We start from the raw sequence: 12,541 nt of genomic DNA, 5'->3' as shown, positions 1-12,541 counted from the left end.
GTAGAAATGATTGTGGTGTGGCTACCCCCTATGGGGGGTGATTTCTCACTTCTTGTCTCTCTTGTGAGCACATGCACCCTATGGCAAAAATATCAAACAAACAGACGAACAAAAATAATTTGGCTTTAGAAATTTGATAAAACTTTTTTTCTAAATGTCGATAATATTTAAGGGATTCAGCACATAGTATATACTTCTTTTTTTAAAAAAATTAAATTATTTAATTTTAATTATCCATTCATTTTTAGATTATTTATTGAACTTTATTTATTTTTTATTTGTTTGTTTTAACTTGAGCAGACAGAGACAGAGTGAGAGCGATAGAAGGGAGGGAGCGAGAAAACAAGCTGCCATGTCTGGGAATTGAACCAGTTGTTCATGTGTGAGTCCAGTGCCCTTAACCATCATGTCATCTGCTGGCCTCTCCATTTATTTATTTATTTGCCCCCCCCCATTTATTTATTTATTTATTTATTTATTTTTAAAATTTGACCAGAGAGAGAGGGAAAGTGAGAAAGCAAGCCACCAGGTCTGGGATTTGAACTGTGATCAGCTATGTGGGAGTATCTAGTGCCTTAACCACCATGCCACCTGCTGGTCCCCATAGTATATACTTCTAAAGACAGGTACTTAAAACAAAAATGTTTATTTTGTGGGGAAATAGTTACCTATGTTGTTATTATAAATTTACTTTTACATTCCATAGCAGCAGAACACAGTATCCTAACAGGGTTTTGACTCTGCCATCCACCTTCAGCAGGCTACGCTCAGGGAATTCTCCAGACTTGAACTGTGCACCTCTGCCTTACAGAGAATGTCACCATCTTGTCCCTGCCTACGTTTATTTGACATTTTTATGGCTTTGCAATTTTGCAAAGTATTTTGCCATAATTTCTATTAATCACCTTCATAATGTTTTGTTTGTTTGTTTTTTAGTTTGTTATAGGCTGGAAAGAGCGAGAAAGGGAAAATGAGAAAGCATGCCCACCTTAGGAAGGAATGGCCACCCCACAATTCTTCTCCTCCATTCTCCTCTTGAGATTTTGGGCACGCGCTTACACACATGTCCAGCATGTTCTTCAAACTGCTGGGCCAGGACTCGAACTATGCAGTCCTCCATGTGGGATCCAGTCATCTTAACCACCATGACACCAGTTGGCACCCATAATCAGTCTTTAAATTTATGGAGTATTTAGGTTGAAAGACTCTTGGTAATAGTATAATTGATCCCCTTGTGTTACTCATGTATGATCTATGCTGGGATTTTATTTTTCATTCCCTACTGCGTATATCCACAGAAAATGGAATTCCTGCATGGTGTCCTAGCTAGACACCACTGTCTCCAAATCCTGTAGGGGGAGAGGGAATTAGGTACACAGAAGGTAAATTAAAACCTTCTTTTGTATTTGCTTTTGGTCTATGTTCACAGTATAGGTGCATACACACAATAGACATTTTTCTGTTTGAAGTACTTTTTTTTTTTTGGAGAGAGAATTTTGCTATAGGGCACATGTGGTCACCAGAGAGACAGAAGTGAGAAATCACCTCCTAGGGGGAATGACCCCTCCACAATCCCTTCTCCATTCTCTGCTCAGAATTTTAGGCATGCATACACATGCCCCCAGTATGAGTTTTAAGTCTCCAGGTCCAGGACTTGAACCATGATCGGCTGCCTAGGAGTCCAGTGACATAACCATTATGCCATCTGCTGGTCCCTGTTTGAATTTTTTTAATTCATCATATAAACATATCTAGAAAGTGTTCAGCTTAATTTATTTGGGATTAAATGAACTAATCATATGTTCTCAATGTGTTTCTACTGTTGCATACAGTCATGAACTCTGATTCTGCATGAACATTGCTTTCTGTCCCTTCACAAGTGCTTTCATGGTCATGTAGATTTGCATGTATGTTCCTTTAGAGTGTATGTCTGATGCTGCAAGCAGCAATATTCTAAATAACTGCAACTTTAAGACTTTGTAGAACAGTAACATTTAGACTTCATATGAATATAGGAAAGGGAAGAAAAATAATGAATTTTAACTCACCCACATAGTACAGCTAACTTGGAAAAACACTGAATACTTGGAAAATCACTGGAACAAATCATCAAAAAATCAATTTGCAAATACCTAGAACACCACGGGGTATTGGGTAATCACCCCATATTACTTTGTGGAAAACAAAGCTTATCAGATGAATCTAATTTCCTTTTGTTGAAGAGTGACAGCCATGGAAGATGGAGGAGCCATCAAGATAATCTCTCCTGCTTTAAGAAAGTTTACAATTTTGCACTTTGTTGTGTGCTCATTAACAGGTGAGCGCTCATGCCCTAAAGCAAAATTTTAAATTTAATAATAAATAAAATTAAATAATTCTTCGAAAAAAAAAAGAAAAAGAAAAGAAAAGAAAAAGAAAAAAAAAGAAAAGAAAAAGAAAAAAAAGTAAGGAAGAAAATGTGAGACTACTGATTGGCAGGGACACATTTGAACTAAGTTGGGGCTCAACTCCATGCCTATAGGCAACTTAAACTCACTTTGAGCAGAAGTAACCTCTTTCTCCTTTTCAAGGCTTCTCTTCCTGGATTCCTTATTTTTAAGAAAGGGTTATCCATACTCCTTTTGTACAAGTTACTTCATATCTCTATTCCTTATTTTCCTTAATTCTAAAATGGTGGTAACAATAAGACCTACCTCATAGGGTTGTGAACATTAAATGAGATAATGTATATAAAGTGCTTGGCTCAGTTTAAGGTCAAGAGACATTAGTTGCCATCAATATAACCCCCTACTCCACCCCACCACCACCACCGCTATCATCCTCACGTTTAACTCCTTTTTCTCCTCTCCTCCCATTCCATCTCACCAGACCAATGTGTTCTATCATTTGTGCCTCTTCAGTGGCGCTCCCAGGTGTTCTTATCAATGTTCCTAGCCACGGCACTGGTTCAGATCATCTTGGTCTCTGGACCTCTGCAACAAGCACCATGCCGTTTCCTGATCCCATCTCACCATCTTTTCTCTCTTACATTCTGCCTCTGTTAGAGCAGAGCTGGTCCCCTCAGGGCTTTGGCTTGCGGAGCGTTCCCAACTTACCTTTGTAGCCTATTTCCTCCTTTCTTGTCCATGTATCCCACATTTCAATTATTTTCTCAGTTACCTGTGTCTGGCCTTTGTCAGGTTTTCCTCTGTCTGAGATGCTTTTACGACTCTTTTTCTTTAGATATCTGCATTTTACCCATTCTTTAAGGCTCAGCTTAAACATACTCTTCATAGGTCTTCCCTTACTTTTACTGCTGAAGGTGCACTCTTTGACCTCTCTTCTGACACTTATTCTTTTCAAAATTAGGTCTTAGCTTAGATATCATTTCTTCTGAAGGCCTCTCCTGCCCCTGACAGTGAGTGAGAGGCTTTCTCTGCTTATTTCCTGTCATTGCAATTGCCACATTGGTCATAGCCATGGTAGGTTGTATGCCTTAAAGCCAGGGCCCTGCATACAGTAAATACTTAATAAAGCTGTGCTGAGGAATGTGCGGGCAGGGCCAGACCTTATTGATTGAAATACCTTTGGTTCCAAGTTACAGAAAGCCACTAGAACCAGCGCAGGCCTGGGAGAGAATCATTGGCTTCTATCACCAAGCCATGGGAAACGGAATGGGGTGGTTGGCTTAGGGGACAACTAGAACCGGTTTTTGCTGTCTCCATCTCTCCACGTGTCAGATTTGGTCTCAACTATTGTAGACCAGCTGCTTCCACATGGCCAGGGCTCTGGGCACTGCCACCTCAGTACTCATTCCTCACAGCTTCCCCACAAAGAGGAGAGGTTTCCTGTTCGTGGTTTCTGGTGGAAAGCGAGGGGTGGAATGTGGACTCACCTGGGCCCTGGGCCTCCCTATGGTTGATACATGTGGTGTTACTAGAGTTTCCAGCTCTGTTAGAGCCACATGGTAAAGAAGAAGAAAGAACCGGTAATAAGAGTAAGCCAGAGAAATTGAATAGTTGTAATTTAATATAAATGGTGGTAATTTAGTATATTCACAAGGTTGCACAATCTTGTGGATATACTTAAAGTCCCTGAATTGTGAAAGACTTAATTTTGTGGTCTGTGAATGAAAAAAGCCAGAGATAAAATCTTGTGGGCAAAATGATCTTTTTTTTTTTGTATTTTTTTTTTTTAAGAGAGAGTTTTTGCTATAGGGTGCATGTGCTCGTCAGAGAAGACAGAGACAGAGAGACAGAAAGTGAGAACTCAACTCCCAGGGGATGGCCAAGCCACAGTCGCTTCTCCTCCAGTCTCCTCTCAGGATTTTGGGCACACATGCAAACGTGCCCAGTGTGAGTTTTAAGCTACCAGGTCCAGGACATGAACCGCGGTTGATTACATAGGAGTGCAGTGACATTCCATTATGCCATCTGCTGGTCCCTTTTTTTGTATTTTGTATATTTGGGCAGTTTATTTATTCAACAAACTTTATAATGTGCCTATTATATGCTGGGACTGATACAGATTTATACTGAAGTGGGGGAATCACACATACACAAAAACACATAAATAAGAGTAAGAAGTTTGAACTTCATGCTAAATGTGCTGGGAACCCTCTAGCAGTTTAGGTATGGGGAGAGTTCTATCCCCAGGATGAGACCTGGACTCAAGATCTCTGCTGCGGTCAGCACAAACAACACTTTGATAGGAAAATGAGACTGTTAGCAGGTCTCTTGAGGTGGATTCTATAACCCTCATTTTCAGAATTTGGTAACCTTGTCATAAAGGAATATTTTCCTTGTGAACTAATCTAGAACACATTACACTTTGCTTTAAAGCCCATTTGCCTGGACTTGGCCAAACTACAAAGTTTGATGGCACTGGGACCAGCAGTTAGCGTAATGTCTATGTCACTGAACTCCCACGTAGTCGACTGTGGTTTGAGTCCTGGACCCGGTGGCTTAAACTCACGCCGGGTGTGTGTGCGTGTGTGCCCAAGATCCTGAGAGGAGAATGGAGGAGAAGGGATTGCGGCATGGCCATCCCTTCTGGGGGATGATTTCTCGCTTTCTATCTCTCTCTCTCTCTGTCTTTCTGGCAAGCACACGCGCCCTATAGCAAAAACCTCTCCAAAGAAAAAAAAGAAAAAAAAAAGTTTGACCACACAGTCCCAAGACTTCCCTCATTTCTGACCCCAACTGCAAGTTTGTGCAAAACAACCTAAGTTTTGATGATGTGCTAGAAGTACTCCTAGAACTCACTGACAGCTGTAAAGGTCATAGTTATGGTTTATTACAGAGAATGGATGCAGATTCAAATCAGCCAGGGAAGTGACAAAAGACAGTCAAGGAGGGCTCCAAATGTGAAATTTCAGCAGTCTCTCCCTGTGGAGTCAGGATGTGTTGCCTTCCCGGTACTGAATTGTGACGCTGTGCATGGATTATTGCCAGTCAGAGAGCACCTGGACTTCGCTGTCCACTGTTTTTACTGGGGTTTTATTATGCAGGCATGATGTAACTGAACTCATTCTCCAGGTTGTCTGATACCATATGACCCAAAGCTCCCATTCTAAGTGGTCACATGGTTGGTTTCTGGCAACCATCAAGAGTTCTACTTTGGGGAAGCCCATTTTCCACCCCAAGACTGTTGTGCGTGACTGGCTCCACCCTAAGCTTTGGGTGTACCAGCTTCTGTCCTAAACAAAGACACTTTTATCGGGTATGACCGAAGCTACTTCCCAGAGGTGGAGGGCAAAGGTTGGACTTCTTTTTGGACAAGGTAAAATTCTTTATTACCCGCCATTTCTTCTAGTTTTCTTCTCAATGGCATTGGAGAAGAAAGGATTGGTTATTGCTACAAATCGTTTGCCAAAAGGTGGGTAAGTGCTTAAGGAAGCAACTGCAGGAAAACCTTTCACATGCTGACTCTGGCCACTCTCCCATCTTCTCTTCAGCCATTTTTGTTGTTGTTGTTGTTCATCTCTTTTTTAAAATAATTATTTTATTTACCTTTATTTATTTAATTTGACCAGAGAGGGACAGAGTGAGAGAGAGAGAAAGAGAGAGAGAGAGAGAGAACAAGCTGCCAGGTCTGGAACCCTAACTGTGGTCAGTCATGTGGGAGTCCAGCGCCCTTAACCACCACGCCACCTGCTGGCCCCCTCTTCAGCCATTCTAAGGGGAAGTTCCAGAAAGAGGAATCAAGAGGGGCTAGGAATAATAGCACCTTTTACCTGAGGCCCACGTTGTGGGTCTGGCTCCCTCACAATGACATGCTCTGAATCTTAAAATGGAAACACAAGATCCTTGAGGTGTGTCTGATGCTGGGATGTTTTGTGTCATCAGAATTGCAGGTTGCAATTGACACTTGCATTAGGATTTCCAGTGGAAGGTCAAAAGCAAAGCTATGGAATTGGAATGCTACTGTGTGTGCCAAATGGGGGCCTGTCAGGATTCGTCTGAATCTAGCAGCACTTGGCAGTGGACCTGGGGAGCTCACCTTGTTACCAGGGAGCCCCCTCAGTGGGTTTTAGCTTCATTGGCTCGCCACCTGCAGCCAGTCCAGTTGCATCACATTCTACCCTGACTTTCTTACTGTGCATACACTCAGCAAGTTCATTTGGCAAAGGCAGGCATACCACTGTTTAATTCTTGCCTCTGGGTGCCTCTCTATCTAGTGCCTGTTTTCCATTCTAAGCTCTAATACGGGAGGGGCTGGCGATGGTAGAGCAAGGCAGGAGATTTCATAAGCATCAGATGTGTTCATTGAGTCTGAGGAACAGTGAACCTGACAGTTATTAGAAACTGGAGTAATTTTCCATAACCTGTGCTTGTTAACGTCCTGATTGGGGTTAATGGATGCAAGGGAGGTGGAGAGAGCAATGCACTAAGAGAAGTGAAGGAGGAATAATCAGAATTTGGCAACGGCTCAGTGGTGGGGTGTGAAGGGAAGGGATGATTTGTTGACAACCCCAAGATGATAAGCATCCCCAGAGAGTCAGGGAAGTGGGGCAGAGAGAATGAGATTGGTCTCCTCTGACAAATTTGAGGCACTGCTGGGATATCTAAATGGAGCAACCAAAGAGGGCAGGAAATACAGGCTGGAACACCTGTGAAAGCAGACACCTATGGGGACAATTGTAATTTCCAGGCAAATAGGAGGCTTTGGGGTTGTTCTAAGTAACTGAACAGCGTCCGGCTGTTGCGAGCAGGAGGAGGAGAGAATCTGAGCATTGGCAGGTGGGAGAGGTTCTCTTGTGTGTCTGACCTACAGCAACAGAGATGAGCATCTGTATTAGAAACTTCCAGACCTACAGCAGCAGGCATCTCTAGAGGGCCTACTCTGCACTGCACAGCTCAGAGGGCCTCCATTCCCACCACAGTCATCATAGATTTGATATTTTTAAGAATCTTTTCCTGGTGGGTGTTAAATAAAGTGTCTTGAAGAGGGTGTGACTTTTTCCAACTTGCGCAAAGATACTAGATGAGCCAGCAGAAGCTCTGGGGTGCTAGTTAGGCTATTTTAAAAAATAAGTCTTGGTGAATAAAGCCTGAGAATCTTCCATTTCCTTCCATACTACTGTTATATGAGGACTCGAAGACCCTGATCCTATAAATATGCTGTAATAATTTGTAAGCTGAGCACATGCTGGGACATCGCTACCTCCATACATCTTTTTTTTGTTTTGAGAGATTTATGCTATAGGGTGTGTACAGTTGCTGGAGAGACAGAGAGACAGAAAGTGAGAAATCACCCCTCCAGGGGATGGCCACGTCACAATCCCTTCTCCCCCATTCTCCTCCTGGGATCTTGGGCAGGCATGCACATGTGCCTGGTGTGAGTTTGAAGCCACTGGGCCCAGGCCTTAAATCACAGTCAGCCATGTGGGAATCCAGTGATGCAACTGCTATGTCATCTACTAGCCCCCCTCTCCATACAATTTGTAAGTGACTGTGGGACACATAGAAGGTGGATTAATACAAATTTCAAGATAAATTATTTTGTGCATAAAACATATCAAGAGAGTCAGCCCTGTGATACAGCAGTAATGTGTTGGTCAAGAGAAGCTAGAACCCACATGGTGATCATGGTTTGAATCCCTAGCCCAGTCAGCCTGAAACACAGTACATGTACAAGTGCCCAGAATCCAATAGGCTGGGGGATTGGAGAAAGGGGATGTGGTATGACCAGACCCTAGAAAAGGTGCTCTTCTTTTACTCATGCACATGCATGTGCTCCGTCATGAATAAGGAAAAACCATACACATAAGTCATAGACATGTTTCTTCCTTTGACCTGGTAATTCTACTTTTAGAAATCTGTAATGAGGAAAGAATTGGAGAAAGGTAAAGATACAAATTTATGAACTAGAATGTTTTTTCTTATAGCATCATTTATAATTAAAAATATTTGAAATGCTGGAGAGGATCTGCAATAGGAGCATGACTGAACGAATGCAACCTCCATATGATGCAATATTTTACTGCCAGTATTATTTACAACCAAGATTATTAATGACATGAAAAAGATGCAGGATCCTAAAACTTTATGTATAATTTGAGTTCAATTTGTATTGCTGTATTTATTTTATTTTTTGTAAGAGAGAGAGAAAGGCATCCTTGACAGGGTTTGCAACACCATCATCCCCTTCCCCCAGCTCTTTGCCTTGTAAGAGAGAGAGAAAGGCATCCTTGACAGGTTTTGCCACACCATCATCTCCTTCCCCCAGCTCTTTGCCCAGACAGGATCTTGGATGCATGAGCACCTGGTGTGTTTCAGGTTGACTTGGGATCCAAACCCACAGTTGGCCATGTGGCTTCCAACACTGCAGATCGTTATGCTATCACTTGCACCGCTGAGGCTGGGCCTATATTGTCTATTAATATATTTATATAAGTAAACACATGCACAAATAGAGACAGGAAGGAAATATTAAAAAATTTTAAATGTGACTATGTCTGAATGGTAGAATTACAAGTAATTTCATTTTTTTCCTTATACTTTAATTTTCCAACTCTTTTGAAATGCATCTGTAGTTGCATTGTAATAAGGAACTTAAAAAAAATTGCTATAGGGCACATGTACTCTCCAGGGACAGAGAGAGAGAGAAAGTAAGAAAACATCCCCCCCACTGGGGGGGGATTACCACACTACAATCCCCTATCCTCTCCTTTCAAGCTTTTGTGTATGCATGCACATGTGCCTGGCCTTTTTTCAAGCCACCAGGTCCAGGACTTGAACCTCAGAGTTGGCCAGGAGTGCCTTAACCACCACACTACCTGCTTGGTCATATAATCAGGAACCAGAAACTTTTTTCCTGAAATAAATCCATATAGCTGAGACCAGCAGATAGCATAACGGTTGTTGCTGGACTCCCACGTAGTTCGAGTTCTGGACCTGGCAGCTTAAATTCATGCTGGGTGTATGTGCATGTGTGCCCAAAATCTCAAGAGGAGAATGGAGGAGAAGGAATTGTGGTGTGGCCATCCCTTCTGGGAAGTGATTTCTCACTTTCTGTCTCTCAGTCTCTCTGGCAAGTGCATGCATCCTATAGCAAAAATCTCTCTTAAAAAAAAAATCGTATAGCTTAGGAGTCCATATGGTGGGAAAAGCCCCGTGTGCTCTCAGCAACCCCCAGGCACAAAGATTTTTTGGAGGTGTCACCCTTCTGTTGCCTGTATTTGTTGCTCTCACCTCAGACTTGGATGGCTGGATTGACCCTTCCATGAGCAGGGCAGGCAGTGAAGGGACAAGGCTTTAGGCCAGCTGCCACACCACTTCCTTCCTCCCCAGGGGAAGGTGGGTAGTCCATCTCTTCACCCTGAAACAAAGCCTGCCGCCCTGGGTCTCACACAGGAAATGCCATACTAGTTATAGGTGACATTCTTTTAGTAAAGCAAGACTGTCTATCATCCATTTAGAAAACGCTGTCCTCTGCAGTTTAAAGACTTTTCAAAGCACCTAACACCTAGATCCATTAAATCTTTTTCATGTGGGTGATTTCCTTCTTGACAAAACACTGCCTTTCCTTGTTATTCTTTTGCAAATAAAAATCAAGGTAGTTTTGAAAAAAAGGTTGCAAGGTGGAGTTTCAATCTACTGCTCCCTAATGGGGTACAGAATGCTGTGGGGAGATTTAGTGAAATGAATTTCTGTATTGAGAATCCCAATACTTTGAGTTCTTATTTCAAGTTCAGCAGAAATGACTGGTACTTCCACAGACTGGAAAGAAGCCAAAGCCAGAAGTGACAAATAAAATAATAACACGGGAAAGTGGAATTTGCTCCCTATAAGGCTCAGCAGTCATAAGAACATAATGAAAAGCTTAGATATTTAGAGCTCTTCCTGTTTAAAACATGATCTTCTGAGGATAAGGCACACACACTTCAGTTCCTAGTTTACAATGGTTTGACTTTTTTTTTTTTTTTTTACTTTATGTTGGTGTGAACACAATATGCATTTAGTAGAAACCATAGTTTGAATACCCATAAAATTATTCTGTTTTACACTTTCAGTACAGTATTCAGTATGACATGAGATATTCAACACCTCATTATCACATAAACCTGGTGTGATTTGCCCAACTGGTAAGCTAGTGTAAGTGCTCTGAGATGTTTAGGATAAGCCTTGCTCTGGTGTTTGGTAAGTTAGGTACATTCAATCTGTTTTTGACTTAGGATCTTTTCATCTTACGTTGGGTCTCTTGGTACATAACTCCATTGTAAGTGGCAGAGCATCTGTATCTAATTACTCTGCTTCCAAGAGTGAAGCCCCGGGAATTCATGCATGTCTAGTCTCCTATTTAGCTACTCTGTTCCTCAAGCTCTGTCCGCCCTAGGGCAAGTAGACCCACAGGAACAGAGAACACAGCAGCAAATGAGACCCCGGCTCTTCTCTCAGGTAAATCATTACTGACATTTCAGTCTTTGGCAGCTTCATGTGAGTCTATAAGTATTTCAAAATAGAAAATTAAAAAAAGGTTAAGTGTGTGTGTGTGTGTGTGTGTGTGTGTGTGTGTGTGTGGAGGGGGGAACACAGCAGGTGGTGTGATTTTTAAGGCACTGATTCCCACACAGCTGGCTATAGCTTGAATCCTGGACCTAGCGGCTTGAAAATCTTGCTGGATTGGGGGCTGGCAAGTGGCTTGGTTGTTCAAGGCGCTGGACGTTGATATGGCCAACTGCAGTTTGAGTCCTAGACCTGACGGCTTACTTTCTCTCTCTCTCTCTGGTCAAATTGAAATAAACAAATGAATAAATAAAGTTAAATAATAATTATTTAAAAGTAAATAAATAAATAAAAAGAAAGTGAAGAATTTAAAAGAAAAGAAAAGAAAAGAAAATCTTGCTAGACACATGTGCATGTGTGCCTAAAATCCTGAGAGGAGAATGGAGGAGAAGGGATTGTGGCATGGCTATTCCCCTTGGGGGGGGGTGATTTCTCTTTTTCCCTCTCTCTGTCTCTGTGATGAGCACACATGCCCTATGGCAAGAACCTAAAAAAAAGGAAAGTTAAGTGGGAATGATAAACATAAAGAGTCTATGGATGATATAGCTTCAGTAAGCCAACTATAATCATTGGGCAGCACATTTAAGTGCATGACCCGAAGGTAAAAGATTGTTGATAGTTGAGGGTAATTGGCTTTCAGCGTGGGGGTGTGTGTGGAGAAGATGTGGAAGGCCTGGAAGACAGTACCGAAGGTCCTACCGCTCAGTGCCAGGCAGGGGAAGCGACAGTTGGATTTCCTTGGTTGTTTCGTTCTAAATGATCAGGTGTAGATATGTGTCCCTGCATCGCGGTTGAATCCTAGTACCCTGGGACACTCGTGGTCCTCTGTTCCTTTCCTCACTGTCAATGGTTTTCTTGTTTTGCCCAAGGCTGAGTGGGTAAAACACATTCGACAATCCTTAGGGATGTTCTGGGGATCATTATCCAGATGTGCAGCCATTGCAAAGTTCTATTTGAAGTTCATTTCATGGATTAATTCTCTGACTTCTGCTTGGACCCTAACCCACGGGTAAGTAAAATGAGCTCAATGACCAGATGCTGAGCAGAAGGCACGGAACTCAGAGCATTGTTACTTCTCTGGTTCTGTCTCCTGTGGACACTCCAGCTAGACAACCTTCTCCGGCAAGATTCCCAACTAGCTGAAATTTTGAAAAGACCAGCAGCTCTGGCCAGAGAGCTTGGCTCTTTCCACTCGCCTTTTTTGAACACAAAAGCTGGTTCTTCCTTGTAAGTGGTTGCCCAGCACACGGCTCTGAATAGAGCCCTTTGCAAATCCTTTTCACTTGGCCCCGTAACTTGAGCTCACGCTCCCTTTCTGGCAAGGACACAGTGGAAAATTCCCTGTACATAGAGAATTGGCTCCATTTCCCAGCAATTCTACGAAGTTCTCTCTCTGTAAGGATAAAAATGCGGCAGCCTAAACATCTCTAAAGCACCAGTATCTGAAGCAAAGAGCACCTTGGGCACCAATGGCAAGAAATGGGTCCTATTTTTCAGCATGGAGCTTTTAGAATTTTGAAATCTGACACTGAAAGTTTAGTCATAGTGGCTAC

The sequence above is a fragment of the Tupaia chinensis genome, unplaced genomic scaffold (genome assembly GCF_000334495.1).
Source record: "Tupaia chinensis unplaced genomic scaffold, TupChi_1.0 Scaffold144262_1, whole genome shotgun sequence".
Taxonomy (NCBI): domain Eukaryota; kingdom Metazoa; phylum Chordata; class Mammalia; order Scandentia; family Tupaiidae; genus Tupaia; species Tupaia belangeri.
The sequence above is the reverse complement of the archived record's forward strand: the minus strand, read 5'-3'. Positions refer to the sequence as shown.